Below are 16488 nucleotides of genomic sequence, written 5' to 3'. Positions count from 1 at the left end.
TTAACTAGTGACCTAAAAGATGTTCAAGTGCCAAAATTTAAACAAAAGTGAATGCCAAAGATTAAGACTTGGTTTTTGAAAGACATGGAAAAGAATAGAAATTATAAAGCACGAATAGCAGCGAAATTACCCAAAACTGAGAAAGGGGAAGTACAAGAAGAATGGTCCTTATTCGAAGAAACCCTTGTTAGAGAAGCCACGGACATTTGTAGAAAAACGAGTGCCACACAAAAAGAGAAGGAAACAGCTTGGTGGTATGATCGGGTAAAGACAGCAGTAAAAGATAATAACGTACTGAAAAGGAAATTAGACCATGAAAAACAGAAAACAAATTATAGACGAAATGAATTAGCAATTGAACATCTAGCTCAGGAATACCGGAGAAAGAAACTAATTGTAAAAAGACTGATCCAGGAAGAAAAATGCTGGGACAGAGGAAGACTGTCGGGGAAGTAGGAAATTACTATACAAAATACTAAAGAGCAGACGTGATGAATGTGTAAATATCCTTGCCCTGGAGACAGATGACGGTAACATAGTACAAACAGCGGAAGGGATCAGGGATGAAATGAAAAAGTACCTCAACATGCTGCTAAATGGAGATAGGGACAACACAGCCATCAACGACTGCGGAGTAATTAATGAAGTCCAAACTAACGGACACCAATTAACACGGCGTGAGGTAAAACAGCATTAAGGAGCATGCGTAATGGAAAGTCGACAGGCTTTGATAATATCAGCTCAGGCATCATAAAGGCAACTGGTAAATTAGGCTTAAATTGCGTGATTTTATAACGCTGCCAGTGTAATACTTTTCTTGTAAATTTTTATGTGTTCATTGTGCTTGAAGTTAGGTTTGTATTTGTTTTTCTCTTGAGATGAAGCAAGTGTAAGTGTAAGTGTAAATCTTCATGTGTTTATCCCTCTTGAAGTAAGGTTCTGTAAGATTTTCTGGTGTTAATTTTCTTCCTAAGTACTTAGGTTTTTGCTTCATCACCAAATGCCAAACCTGAACCCTCTGTGTATGGTGAGTATTATCCGAGGGTTGTTCAGAAAGTAAGTTCCGATCGGTCGCGAAGTGGAAACCACAGTGAAAACCGGAAACGTTTTATTTGCAACACTTAGGTACACCTTACACCTACTTCTCTAGATAGTCGCCGCTCCAACTTCGAGTGTTGTCGTAGTCTTGTATCAACTTTCCAACATCCTCGTCATAGAAAGCAGCCACCTGTGCTTTCGGCCAGTTATCTGCACTGGTCTGCAGCTCGTTGTCTGTGGAAAAATTTGTCTTCACAGCCAGTGGTTCTTGTGAGCAGAGATGAGACTCAGGGGGAATCAATTACGGATTGTATTGTGGGTGATCAAACACTTCTCATCGGAAATGTTGCAGGAGCTTCTTCATTGCCCCTGCAGTGTGCGGCCGAGAATTGGCATGAAGAAGTAACTGCTCGACAGTTGTGTTATGTGGGCTGCATGACACAGGCGAAATCTCTAACCAGCCCTAAGACTTGGCGGGCGACGCTATTCCCTGCGCATCTTTACTGCTCACTGTTCACTCAAACCTGAGAAAGAGCGACACGGCACGATCGACGGGCATACTAGAGACACTGACCAACACATCTGTGCAAAGCTTTACCGATTTTCCCAGTGGTTTCCCAGTGGTTTCCATTTCGCGACCAATCGGAATTTACATTCTGGACAACCGTCGTAATAAAATATTCAGTAAAGGTTTGTTTGGTGTAAAGCAGAGGTTACCACTTCGTCACTAACACATTTTAGGTCCTGTCTAACAGCTATTACTCTGATGTCTAAACTTCACTGTGTTTGGGACCTCCTTACCTGGTAGGGCATGAGTTCACAGGCACTTTAAACTTTCCAGCGCTGCCCGTGCATGGTAAACGCTAAGGACAGATCGTAGCATGCGAGGACTTTAGAAAGTTCTCTAAAACTTTCAGATGACACAAAAAATTATATAGTTCCATAAAAAAAAGTCCAAAAGTCGATGACGTTATTCGGCGACTACAAACGATAAAAATTACTTGCGAACATAAGTAAATTAGCCATATTGTCCATTATAACTTAATTAAAAGTGCACCAGTCTTAGCTGCCTCGCCCCGTATACTAAGGTTTCGTACTATTAAATCATTGCATTTCGCGTAAAACCCACTGAAGTTTGAAGATAGTGTTGTCTACGCTATGCATGGGAGGGCGGGAGCACTTGTTATTGCAAATAATGTGAATGTAACGTTAAATACGAAAATCTAAGCACGATCACCGAAAGTTTTTAGATTTTCAGTAACGTTTTACCTCACCTGCCACCATGTTAAGGTGTAAGATGGCAATATACGGTGCTCTGCGACAAAAACTGTAATTGTGGTTGTTTTCTGTCATACACGTATATACATTGTTATTCCCTTTTCTTGGTTTACATTTTGGAAGACTAAAAAGATGAAATATTGTACCAGGAGCATTTGGAGAGGACTGTGCTAGATTTTCTATTTTTCATATGGTTACTATAGGCATTATTTTACTAAACATATTTGTGTTGATTTCGTAGGCGGTTAAACAGAGGGTAGCTCTCTTCTGAACGAGCTTAAGAGAACTCACGACCCAGCACCTGCCTCTGCAAGAAAGACATCTGTGACCTAGTTTCCGAAAGCAAGCGTGTTCATCCCTCACTATCTGCTCCAACGCTACCAACAACTAATTTTCGGCTGATTTCGTTGGGTCGATAACATTCTCGTAAAACTACCTGCACTTTCAAAGAAAACACTCTCAGAAATGCTATCAGAAAAGTTGTAGACCATACACAGGCAGTCAAAGACTGCAAGAACTATGCACTGAATATCACACTTCAATCACAGGTTCAGTGTTACATCCAAACAGAAAAGGATTGGTAAAATGACGGACTGTCAGGATCAGCTGTATATCTTTCAACGCCCCTTCGTCGAGTTGATAATGGTGTGTCCTGTTCACAATCCGTACCGATTTTTGTGAATGATACCTGCATATATTTCTGTATCTTGGTGTTGCGGGTCCGAGATGGCGTTTTTTCCGCTAATGTCTCTTTGATGCAGTGAAAGTGAAATGATCATTTTGAATGGAGAGCCAAGCACTCGCAGTCGCTTGAATACATTTTCACTCTGTTTAAAGTATAGTCACCGGTGGCAGAGCACAAACAGCACATCGTACAATTCTCCTTGGTGCAAAGGCGTATCATATCACATCTCATCGCTGCAGCGTACCAAGAAAACTACACAATAAATCTTCCTCAAACGTGTAGCTTCTCCAGGCGTTTAACACGTTCACTCCGGCGTGCATCATCGATGGTTTAAGGCATATCCTCTCATCGGACGGCGTGTATCTCCCGTGGCTCAGGCTCGACACTACCAGTTATGCTACTAGCGATATACCAACGTATAATGTATTGCCTATGAGACAAGCCAAGGAACACCTGTGTATACAATTTCGTGTGACACATCAAACAGAGAGCTTTCTGAAAAATGAAATATCAAGTAATTTGTGATTAATTTAGTAAAAAGTTATTCTACGTAACCTCTAGTTGTCTTACAAGAATGTCAATCTATCAAAATAGTAGCCTAGGGTGTGCGAATACGACCACCGCCCCATGGCGACAAACAGCAAAAGTAATGCCACTAGATGAAGGAAAGCTGAATAAGCGCGACCACCAGAGCGAGAAACACATTTCTAGGCTACATCATGAACATGTTAACGTAAGCTTTCCCCTCACAAAGAAGCAAAACTTACCATTGTATGGTTCTGGGGTGACATGGAAGAGTACAAGTTATTGCACGATATGTTCCATGGGACCACGCTGTGTTCATAAGCCGTCGTGTCATCCCTGCAGAACACTTTCCCTTTCCAGGGTCTGACGGGGCAACATACCGCTCATCCATCCTGTGTCAGCTTGGAGCCTCTACTTCTCATTCAGCTTCCTAATTGACATTACGAGTGTGAGTGCAACCCGTTCTGTTTCTTCCACCCAGGAAAATTCCCAAAGGGTGACGAAAATTGAACCCAGATCTTTCAGATGGGCGTCAGATACACTGACCGCAGAGCTATGGAGATAGAACATAAAGTATCGGGCATACAGCGGTTGAAACAGGCGCGGCACACACAGGAAGAAAACTTCAGCGGTGGACGACCCACCACTGACGTCACAGCCGGTAGCGCGCCTGTTTAAGGTAGGGGGTACCAGTTTCACAGGCATTCATTTACCAATGATCTTATTATCTATACTAACAATAAATCTGTAATACCACCAGGTCTCTCTGTCTTTGAACAGGCTAATCGCTGAGTTCAGCGTAGCCAAAGGCACCGTATAATCTACTTTTCAAGAAAGGATGTTCTACATCTACATCGATACTCCGCAAGCTACCGTACGGTGCGTGGCCGAGGGTACCCTCTACCACTACTTCTCATTTCCTTTCCACTTGCAAATAGAGGGCGGGGAGAAACTACTATCTGTATATCTGTATGCCTCCGTCTCATAACTTACCTTCGTGGTCCTTACGCGTGAAGTATGTTGGCAGTAGTAGATTCGTTCGGGAGTTACCTTCAAATGCGCATTCTCTAAATTTCTTCTATAGTGGTTCTCGAAATAATGTCGCCTTCTTTCCATGGGTCTCATTTGAGTTCCCGAGCCATCTGCGTAAAAGTGTTGTTCTAACCTACCGGTAACAGATCTAGCAGACCATGTCTGAATTGCCTCGGTGTCTTCCTTCAGTTCGACCTGGTACTGATCCAAAACACTCGACCAGTACTCAAGAATAGGTCGTACCAGCGTCTTTACAGGTGAACTACAGTGCAGTCTTCCTCTGTGAAACAGCTTTGGAAAAAGACATTTAGTATTTCGGCCTTCAGTCTGTCATCCTCTGTTTCAGTACCATTTTGGTCACAGAGTGTCTGGTCATTTTGCTTTGATCCACCTACCGTTTTGACATAATACCAAAATTTCCTAGGATTTTCTGCCACGTCAGTACATAGAACTTTACTTTCGAATTCACTGAACGTCACATTCAACTCTGAACTCAATAGTGACGATATTTTTGTCAACTGCAATGAACATTCCCCCTGGTATAACCGCTAATTTGTCTTTCCGATATACGTGCCATGACTCGCTAAATATTTCACAGCTTTTCACCTAGGGTTTCAGCCAACCCACAGTCCCAAGAATAATTTGCTCGCGAGAACTTTCCTGGACGGCAGTAAATTCGGGAACTTTATTACAAATGCTTCTACAGTTTATTGATAAAATCATGACAATCGAAGTATCTGTACTCTGAACGCCGTATGAATTCCCTTGCTGCAACTCGGCTGGCGAGTGTTCATCAGAGCACCTGAAGCTACTGCCTAGCCTAAAAGACCATCTGCACTCCATAAGTACTCTGGTACCCGAGTAGCTGCTTCCTTTGTGTTGCGCACCTCTCACCTATCAAGGGTAGTACTACAAGTCCGGACACGATAAGTTCGATAAGCAATGAAAAACGATTTTTTTTTCGAAAAGTAGGCTGGTTTGATACAGGAGTCCAACAAACCGTATCATTCACCACTCTTTTGGCTACAAAGCTCTATTTTCCAATGTAACCTCCGTCCAAGGCGACGGCCACTTTACTGGGAGCGCCTGTGTGCCAACATCGTCCCATTCTACTGGTCGACTCGAAGCCAACGTCTTTCTGCTTCAATAACCTCTTCATCATCCATGTACTTCTTCCTGCAGATTGCATGCTTCGTTGGGAGAAATAGGTGGAAGTCGGAAGGTGTGAAATCCGGAGTGTAGGGTGGATGAGGAAGAATAGACCAATGAATTTTGTGAGCTCCTATCGGATGCGCAGAAATCGTTTCTCTCATTTCCTGAGGGAAGCACAATACGCTTCAGAGCAGATTGTTGCGCCATGAAGGAGTGCATCAAACAGAATAACCCCTTCAGAGTCCCAGAAGACACTCACCATGACTTTACCGGCTTAAGGTGCGGCTTTCAAATATTTCTTCGGAGGAGGCGTGATGTGGCGCATTCCATAGATTGTCGTTTTGTTTCCGGTTCTAAGTGACGAATCGACTTCTCATCAGCTGTAACGGTGTTCGACAAAAACTTTCACGATCAGCCTCGTAACGCAGAAGGAATTCCGCACATAGTCCTTCGTTGCTCTTTATGGTCATCTCTTAGGCAGCCAGGAACTCAGTGGCGTATATCTTTCAGTACCCCAAGAGGTGGACGCGTGTATCAGGACTGCTAACAGAGACGTCCAGAGGTGTTTGATAGTGATCCGTCATCACCTAGACTGAGAGTGTGTGTACGTTCCGACACTGCACAAGTCGCAACTGTGTGCAGCCGGCCAGCAGGAGATTGGATATGCTTGCGCGACCTTCTTGCGATAACGACAACCCCTCACGCAACGTATCACCTACTTTCACTCACTTCCAGGTCTCCGTAGTCATTCTGCAAGTGCGTGTGCATATCTGCGGTGCTCTGGTTTTCCTTCGAAAGAAACTGAGTGACAGCTCTCTGCTTGGAACGCACCGTCGTTACAGAACCATTCTGAAGGCTACGTATGGCGCCGCCACCTGCCTGAACTTCAAGAAACTGTAGTGACTGAAGCGGGTGTATTCCACGACGTCCCACAGTATATTCTACATTTTCTCAATCACAACTGACCGAGAAAAAAAAGTTGCATTACTTAGTAAACCTCCTTGTATATTAATTAATATCTGGAAATAATTGCTGTGGGAAAAAGAACGATTTATCTATCAAAGGGATAGGGTTGGGGTTGAGAAAGATGTGTAGGCCTGGAAGCACTAATATCAAAATTTTGTGCATCCAGTATCTCAGAATTCGAGCACTTAGTAGCTTGCAAGAAACGTTACACGTGATTTCAAACCTTTACGATACTTTTTCTGGCTGACACCCCCCACGTAATAATGAAAGGAAAAAAGTTTATTCCTTAATACATTTTCGCTTTTCATGCCGTAAAACGTCAATATGGCATGATGTCATGAAGGTTACATTTATTGCCTCTTTCTTCTAATTCTATTGGCAACATATTTAGTGGGCAGTATCTAATTACGCTAATGAAAATACCAACAAAATTATATCGTTGTACCAGACATAGTTCGGGAGTTATGTGAGAAGGAGGTGATGGAGTTGGAGAATGTGAGGAGGAGATGGAGGAAGGGAAGAGGAGGAGAAGGACAGGGCAGGGGAGAAGAGAAGGTGGACGAAAGAGGAGGAGATGGAGAGATAGGGGAGAGGAGGAGAAGAACAGAGAGGGAAGGGGGAGTAGCACCTGAAAGAGAGAGGCAGCAGGGGGTTGGAGAAGGTGGGCAAAGAGAAGTGCGAGAATGAGGTTGGCAGAAAGGGTGGCAGAGGACACGGGCAGGGAGGATGGGAAGAAGGAAATGCACTAATATAATTGAATAGTGACAGGGGACGTCAGTTTGATTTCATATTTTTAGATTTTCAGAGGACTTTTGACACCATTCCTCACAAGCGACTCCTAATTTAAGTGCGTTCCTGTGGACTATCGTTTCATTTCTGTGACTGGACACCTGATTTCCTGTCAGAAAGCTTAGTGTGCGCAATAACTGAGGGAAAGTCATCGAGTACAACAGAAGTAATGTCAGGCGTTCCTCAAGAATGTGTTATAGGACTCTGTTGTTCCTGATCAGCACAAACGCTTTAGCAGGCAATCTGAGGAGCTCTCTTAGATTGTTTCCTGTCATTTACCATCATGTAATGTCATCAGATGATCCAAACGAACTGCAAAATGATTTAGGCAGGATACCTGTATTATGCAAAACATGGCAATAAATTCTAAATAATGAAAAGTGTGAAGTCATCCACATGAGTACTAAATGGAATCCACTGAATTTCAGTTACATGGTAAATCACACAAATCTAAAGGCTGTAAACTGAACTATATACTAACGGCCTACAATTATAAATAACTTAAATTGGACTGACCACATAGATAATGTTACGGGGAAAGCAAAACAGTGACTGCCACTGCCAGAACACTTACAAAATTTAACACGTCTACAAAAGCTTGTCCGCCCTCTTCTGGAGTAATGCTGTACGATGTTGGATGTGCATCAGATATGATTGACGGAGGACATAGAAAAAGTTCAAAGAAGGGCAGCCCTCTTTGTATTATCGCGAAATAAGGGAAAGAGTGCCACTGATACAGTAGACGAATTGGGATGGCAATCACTAAAACAAAGGCGTTTTTCGCTGCGGCTGGATCTTCTCGTGAAATTTTAATCAACAAATAGTTTGTTGACACCCACCTACATAGGGAGAAATGGTCATCATAGTAATATAAATCAGAGCTCGCTCGGAAAGATTTAAGTGTTCGTATTCCCCGTGGGCTGTTCGAGAGTGAAGCGCTAGAGAAGTAGCTTCAAGGTGTATTAATTGTGTGTTGATGGGCAGGTGAAATATGCTTGTAAGTATACTGTCATATCGCTGGCTTAGTTGTGGACTATCTTTGTGGGCAGCCGCGTCTGCAGAGTCGAGCGCGGGACAAGGAACTGTTATGTCGTGTAGTGTGTAGCTCTGCATGTGAGAGGCATTGTTAGTATGGCAGTTGAAGTGCTGGTACAATTGCTATTACAGTAAAGTGATCAAATAAGCTAATGATTCAGAGGAATGTGAGTCAAATAGTTATTTAAAAATGAGCAGTGCTGCTGATAACGTGTTTATGTATCCTCTCGTTGCGTGTCGAACAGCATCAATCATCCCCACTGTGTTCGGTCTCCCAGAATGAACTAATGTAATAAAAGAAATTAGTTACCATAAAAGAGTGCAAACAAGTGCCAGTGTCTTGTAGCGAGCGTGAGGACGTGCGTTCGACCATCGCGTTTCCGCATCATCAACAATCAACCGCGCCGGATTGGTTACGCGCACTCTCGTACAAGTGAGAACTGAGAACTGAAAAATTAACTTTACGGACAGTGTTATATCATTACTAGTGTCAAGGAGGACTGGTACAAAAAGAAATCTGTGTATGCGTGGCGAGCGTAAGAACTTATCGTACGATTATTCGGCTTCCGCATCGTCAACTATCATCCGCGCTGTGTTCGGTACGCGTGCGCTCGTCCAAGCGTTACAAAAATACTTGTAGTTGCAAAGAAGACAACTTTAACTCACTCGTCTTCGGTGTTGTCGTCATGTGAAATTCCATTACGGTGTTCTGTATGGATAATTTGGAAGACTCGAACCATGTATTCTTCCTGATACTCGTTCGTTTTCCGCACTCTCCGCAATCAAAGTGTAACGGTATTTCAGTATCGAAACAGTTTTACACATTTCGCACCACCACAGTCTATACAGACCCTTCTTTCCTCGTCCGGTAGTACTCCATATTTTCGACAAAAAGTCGAACAATTTTCTACGCTGGATAAACATGGAATTAGATTTTTCCATGTGAGAGAATCCGCCAAAGACACGTCAAGAACACCACACGTAACACTCACTAACGACATAATTCATCTGGGTTTCCCTAGCAACTCATAAACAATTCTTTGAGGTATGTAATTTAGAGCAACTAAGGGAACGACGCAAAACAGATAAAAATGACGATCACAAATAATTGATCACAACACCCGCCACCGGAGTCGCATGATCGGTTTATGATCGCGCGTTCGATATGTATCGTTTGGGCCCGACGACTTCGATAGGCAATCATTCTTGGAAATTACCGGCTCCCCTTACTCGCTTGCATATTTCGATAGATAATTTCAGGCAAGCTAGCAGCAGTGTGGAGCATAACAATACGACCAACGCGGGATTACCAGGTACGTGGAGTGGACAGGGCGTACGATCTAGAAAAGCAGGAGCGACAAACAGTTTAATGGTCCCCCACCCCCATTTGTAGTCACAGGCGTGTTACATGCTGCAGGCGACATATGTCCACAATGACAGCCACAGCCATCTACCTCTACGTCTGGTGACTTCCATACAGCTTTTCAGGAAGCCAGAATAGATGACATGGTCACACTCTGCAATAAAAATTTCTTCCTTAGCTTTCCATTCTACTTTGTCTATTTTTTAACTCTGTATGCCACAGGTTAAAAAGCGCTTCATCTGCTTCCTACTTTTTATTAGTTTTGTAGCTCTTGAAGCACTAATTGCATTAATTAAATTATTTAAAAACAAAATTGTTCTTATTGCCCATATAGGATACTAAACATTTATTTACTTTAACATATTCCCCATTCACAGCTTTATAAATAGCATTGCACGTTTCTGGAATTATTTTGGGCAATGGGATATTCGAGTGCTGTGTTGTAAACTAGAGTAGCTCTCTGCAGCATCAAGAAATCCCAGTGTCACAGTTTGCCTGTCTTCTCCAGGTATAGCATCTCTCAAGCGTGTTTTCTGTTTTATAACATGAGAAGCCACTTCAATGAGCAAATACTGAAATACACCCTCATCCTTTGTAACAAATTTTGCTGAATGCTTTTACTGTCTCGAAGTAATACCTACGGCTTCATCCAAGTATGTTTACTTTTTTCCGTCGCTTTTCTTCTAAATGCACACACAATGCAGTTCTGGTACTAGCAACTGCTGCGCATAATAACAATTTGTTGTCCGCCATCTGGAAATTTGACGAGAAATATGATGACGGCGTAATATCCCTTTTTAGCGCCACGTCAAAGATCTTTGTCAAAGAAATTTGACGAATAGTTGATCATATTTCTTTGTCAAACTAATACCGGCCATACCAGGGGTATTAGTTGTACAAACAAGATAACATTACACAATATATAGGCAAAAATCAGTATTAATCTCAATTCAAAAATTCACGTTGATGCATACGTCTTAACGTATTGCAGTTAGGAGCAGAAAATGTGCTATTTTTCATCATCGAAAACGACTCATTTATGGTAAGAATATTATATTTGCTCTAAAATATAGTTTTATTAAAAGAAGAGAAAAAGTGAGCTCCCTTTGAGGCAAGGAAATGATTATATTAATTTCACGAAGTCAAACCCTAAAGTGTTTCACTAATTCCAAATATCCAGTAATAATTAATATTTACTATCTTAAACAGGTCAAAGGCTCAAATAATGTTTACCTTTGCGCAGAAATAAAGTCTTGTAGGATTTGTTTTAACAGAACCACACATTTTTCAAATATATTTAGATAAAAGGGTTCTTCATTACGTTGAGTTGTCAGGTGCCTTAATAACGTTTATGTCTTCATGAGTCACATCAGTTACACAATTATCACATTATTATTATTCTACACTACACTCAGTTCTTAATTATTCAACATGTAACACCAAAACGTAAGTCGTTTGGTTACTGTTTGAGATAAAAATTGATTAGTCGTAACTACTAAATGAGTTTTACATAGGAACAACTACATAGTACCGATGACGTAGGAGTTGCAAACGACGACGCAGATGCGTAGGACTGCAGCAGCTCAGGCCCCACCACTGGAATCCAGGACCATCCAGGAAGGTTTTCTCAGAAGTAATCGACAGGATACCTCGAGGTCGTTCACGACAGGAATCTAGGAAATTATGACGCCGCCCACATCCGGGGGATTACATGAGAAAATACGCAAACATGTATTAGAACAGTTGCATACACGAGATACGATACGGCGTGAAGAGTTTGACAGAGCACTGAAAGACCTGAGTCGACAACAAAAGTTTATTTTGTGCTACACAGTTGACTTGTTTTTCCTTTATCCGACAATGGTTGTTTTTTCTTACATCAGCAGTTATTTATAAGAAATCCTCGCGAGTCCCAGGCGCTGTATTCTTTCTTGATCATGCCAGTCTTACTTTGTTGTTGTTGTTGTGGTCTTCAGTCCTGAGACTGGTTTGATGCAGCTCTCCATGCTAATCTAGCCTGTGCAAGCTCCTTCATCTCCCAGTACCTACTGCAACCTACATCCTTTTGAATCTGCTTAGTGTATTCATGTCTTGGTCTCCCTCTACGATTTTTACCCTCCACGCTACCCTCCAATGCTAAATTTGTGATCCCTTAATGCCTCAGGACATGTCCTACCAACCGATCCCTTCTTCTAGTCAAGTTGTGCCACAAACTTCTCTTCTCCGCAATCCTATTCAATACCTCCTCATTAGTTACGTGATCTACCCACCTAATCTTCAACATTCTTCTGTAGCACCACATTGTCTTCCTTTCCAAACTATTTGTTGTACTTGTTTCACTTCCATACATGACTACACTCCATACAAATACTTTCAGAAACGACTTCCTGACACTTAAATCTATACTCGTAACAAATTTCTCTTCTTCAGAAACGCTTTCCTTGCCATTGCCAATCACATTTTATATCCTCTCCACTTCGACCATCATCAGTTATTTTACTCCCTAAATAGAAAAACTCCTTTACTACTTTAAGTGTCTCATTTCATAATCCAATTCCCTCAGCATCACCCGACTTAATTCGACTACATTCCATTATCCTCGTTTTACTTTTGTTGATGTTCATCTTATATCCTCCTTTCAAGACACTGTCCATTCCGTTCAACTGCTATTCCAAGTCCTTTGCTGTCTCCGACAGAATTACAATGTCATTGGTGAACCTTAAAGTTTTTATTTCTTCTCCGTTTTTCCTTTACTGCCTGCTCAATGTACAGATTGAATAACATCGGGGAGAGGCTACAACCCTGTCTCACTCCCTTCCCAACCACTCCTTCTCTTTCATGTCCCTCGACTCTCATAACTGCCATCTGGTTTCTGTACTAATTGTAAATAGCTTTTCGCTCCCTGTATTTTACCCCTGCCACCTTCAGAAATTGAAAGAGAGTATTCTAGTCAACATTGTCAAAAGCTTTTTCTAAGTCTACAAATGCTAGAAACGTAGGTTAGCCTTTCCTTAATCTTTCTTCTAAGATAAGTCGTAAGGTCAGTATTGCCTCACGTGTTCCAACATTTCTACGGAATCCAAACTGATCTTCCCCGAGGTAGACATCAACCACTTTTTCCATTCGTCTGTAAATAATTCGCGTTAGTATTTTGCAGCTGTGGCTTATTAAACTGATAGTTCGGTAATTTTCACATCTGTCAACACCTGCTTTCTTTGGGATTGGAATTATTATATTCTTCTTGAAGTCTGTGGGTATTTCGCCTGTATCGTACATCTTGCTCACCAGAAGGTAGAGATTTGTCAGGACTGGCCCTCCCAAGGCCGTCAGTAGTTCTAATGGAATGTTGTCTACTCCCGGGGCGTTGTTTCGACTCAGGTCTTTCAGTGCTGTGTCAAACTCTTCACCCAGTATCGTATCTCCCATTTCATCTTCAACTGCATCCTCTTCCATTTCCATAATATTGTCCTCAAGTACATCGCCCTTGTATAGACCCTCTATATACTCCTTCCACCTTTCTGCTTTCCCCTCTTTGCTTAGAACTGGGTTTCCATCTGAGCTCTTGATATTCATACAAGTGGCTCTCGTTTCACCAAAGGTCTCTTTAATTTTCCTGTAGGCTGTATCTATCTTACCCCTAGTGAGATAAGCCTCTACATCCTTACATTTGTCCTCTAGCCATACCTGCTTAGCCATTTTGCACTTCCTGTAGATCTCATTTTTGAGACGTTTGTATTCCTTTTTGCCTGCTTCATTTACTGCATTTTTATATTTTCTACTTTCATCAATTAAATTCAATATTTCTTCTGTTACCCAAGGATTTCTACTAGCCCTCGTCTTTTTACCTACTTGATCCTCTGCTGCCTTCACTACTTCATCCCTCAGAGCTACCCATTCTTCTTCTACTGTATTTCTTTCTCCCATTCCTGTCAATTGTTCCCTTATGCTCTCCCTGAAACTCTGTACAACCTCTGGTTCTTTCAGTTTATCCATGTCCCATCTCCTTAAATTCCCACCTTTTTGTAGTTTCTTCAGTTTTAATCTATAGTTCATAACCAATAGATTGTGGTGAGAGTCCACATCTGCCCCTGGAAATGTCCTACAATTTGAAACCTGGTTCCTAAATCTCTGTCTTACCATTATATAATCTATCTGATACCTTTTAGTATCTCCAGGATTCTTCCATGTATACAACCTTCTTTTAAGATTCTTGAACCAAGTGTTAGCTATGATAAAGTTATGCTCTGTGCAAAATTCTACCAGACGGCTTCCTCTTTCATTTCTTAGCCCCAATCCATATTCACCTACTATGTTTCCTTCTTTCCCTTTTCCTACTGTCGAATTCCAGTCACCCATGACTATTAAATTTTCGTCTCCCTTCACTACCTGAATAATTTATTTTATCTCATCATACATTTCTTCAATTTCTTCGTCATCTGCAGAGCTAGTTGGCATATAAACTTGTACTACTGTAGTAGGCATGGGCTTCGTGTCTACCTTAGCCACTATAATACGTTCACTATGCTGTTTGTAGTGGCTTCCCCGCACTCCTATTTTTTATTCATTATTAAACCTACTCCTGCATTACCCCTATTTGATTTTGTATTTATAACCTTGTATTCATCTGACCAGAAGTCTTGTTCCTCCTGCCACCGAACTTCACTAATTCCCACTATATCTAACTTTAACCTATCCATTTCCCTTTTTAAATTTTCTAACCTACCTGCCCCATTAAGGGATCTGAAATTCCACGTCTTACTTTAACACAGTTTATTTACGAAATATTGTGGATACACCTTAATTCGTTTTCATTAGTCAGTGGTTTCGCTAAACATAGATGTAGCATACAGTGTCATTGTGCATCGTTCTGTCATTTTAAAAATACCTTTTATTTGGATGTTAGCAATGTAGGCCTCGGAAACAGAATACCGGCAGCTGAATCTTGCGTCACGACCCCATGCACCTGACTGAACTGCGCCATGCTACTACACTGACTCGCACGTACACACAAGCCGTTGAATTAGTGAACGTTCAAGACGTATGTATCATTAGCAATTCACTGCATTTGGCATTATTCACTGGACTAAACGAAGATTTCTTTTGTGGCTGCAGTTACCGTTCGCTTTCGTAACGTCCCAACACTGGTAATGAAATGTGCTTCTATTCACATAATTTATTTAGAGTGCGTCACGGTTACTGCGCACCACCACCTAACACCCTTCCATTTTCTTCCATCACGAGCAGCCTTAGGTGCACGTAACACAGTTAGTTACTGAGACTGAATTAAACTAATTTATTCTCTCCTCTTCACCTTACCTAAAAAACATTTTATATGTCTTCAGACGCCAGCCGCGGTGGCTGAGTGGTTCGGCGCTTCAGTCGGGAACGGCGCGACTGCTACGGTCGCAGGTTCGAATCCTACCTCGGGCATGGATGTGTGTGATGTCCTTAAGTTACTTAGGTTCAAGTAGTTCTAAGTTCTAGGGGACTGATGACCTCAGATGTTAAGTCCCATGGTGCTCAGTCATTTTTTTCGTGTTTTGGCCTCTCGTAGTTGATTATTGTTTATCCAAGAGTTCATCTGGTGCATTTACGTTATGTTAAAAACATTTACATATTTACAACTTTCTTTCCTGCCCGGTGACATCATCCAAGTGATCGGAGAATTAATATTTCATGCTTTAACTCCGCTCAGAAGGGAACACAATTTAGTACGTATAGTGTCCTCGTCAATTGTACTTGGCAAATCATTTATTCACTGAAAGAAACAACAATAAGTTGCCAGGATGTGAACGAAATCATTACAAGCACCAATGTATTGCAAAAAAAATTTCGACCGCGACAAGGGAAACAAAGAATAAAAAATTCTGAGAGTGGACCCTTTTTTTTTGTCATCAGTCCTATGGTTTGATGCAGCCCGTCACCAATTCCTTACTTCATCTCTGAGTAGCAGTTGAAAACTATGTCCGCAATTATATGCTGGATATATTGCAATGTCTGTCTTCTTTCGTTCTTTCCCCTCTGCAGTTGTCTCTATTATCATGGAAGATATTCCGTGACGTGTTGACCTATGTCTTAGCTTTCTGTCGCCTCTACTTGTTAGTATTTTCCATATATTCCTTTCCTCACCGATACAGCTGTGAACCTCTTTACCTTTCCAGTCCTCCTGATTTCCAACATTTTTCTGTAGCACCACATCTCAGGCGCTTTGATTCCCTTCTGGTTTCCCACAGTCCCTGTTTTACTTACATACATTGCCGTACTCGAAACAAATATTCACAGCTATAGCTTCCTCAAATTGTGACCTATGTTTGATACCGGTAGTCTTCCCTTGGCCGGTAATGCGAGTGCTAGTCCGCATTATATGTCGTCCTTGCTCCGTCCGCCGTAAGTTATTTTGCTGCCTAGGTAGCAGAAATGAGTAACTTAGTGTGCTTCGTGATCGGCAATCTTGATAAGTTTCTCGCTGTTCTCATTGGTGCTATTTCTCTTCTCATTTCTTTCGTGTTTCTTCGATTTACTCCCAATACACATCACCAGTTCATGTAATTCCACTTCACTTTCACTGAGGATAGCAATGTCGTCGGCGAATCTTACTATTGATATGCTTTCACCTTGAATTCCA

The sequence above is a fragment of the Schistocerca nitens genome, chromosome 5 (genome assembly GCF_023898315.1).
Source record: "Schistocerca nitens isolate TAMUIC-IGC-003100 chromosome 5, iqSchNite1.1, whole genome shotgun sequence".
Classification (NCBI taxonomy): Eukaryota; Metazoa; Arthropoda; class Insecta; order Orthoptera; family Acrididae; genus Schistocerca; species Schistocerca nitens.
This window is presented reverse-complemented; position numbering follows the sequence as displayed.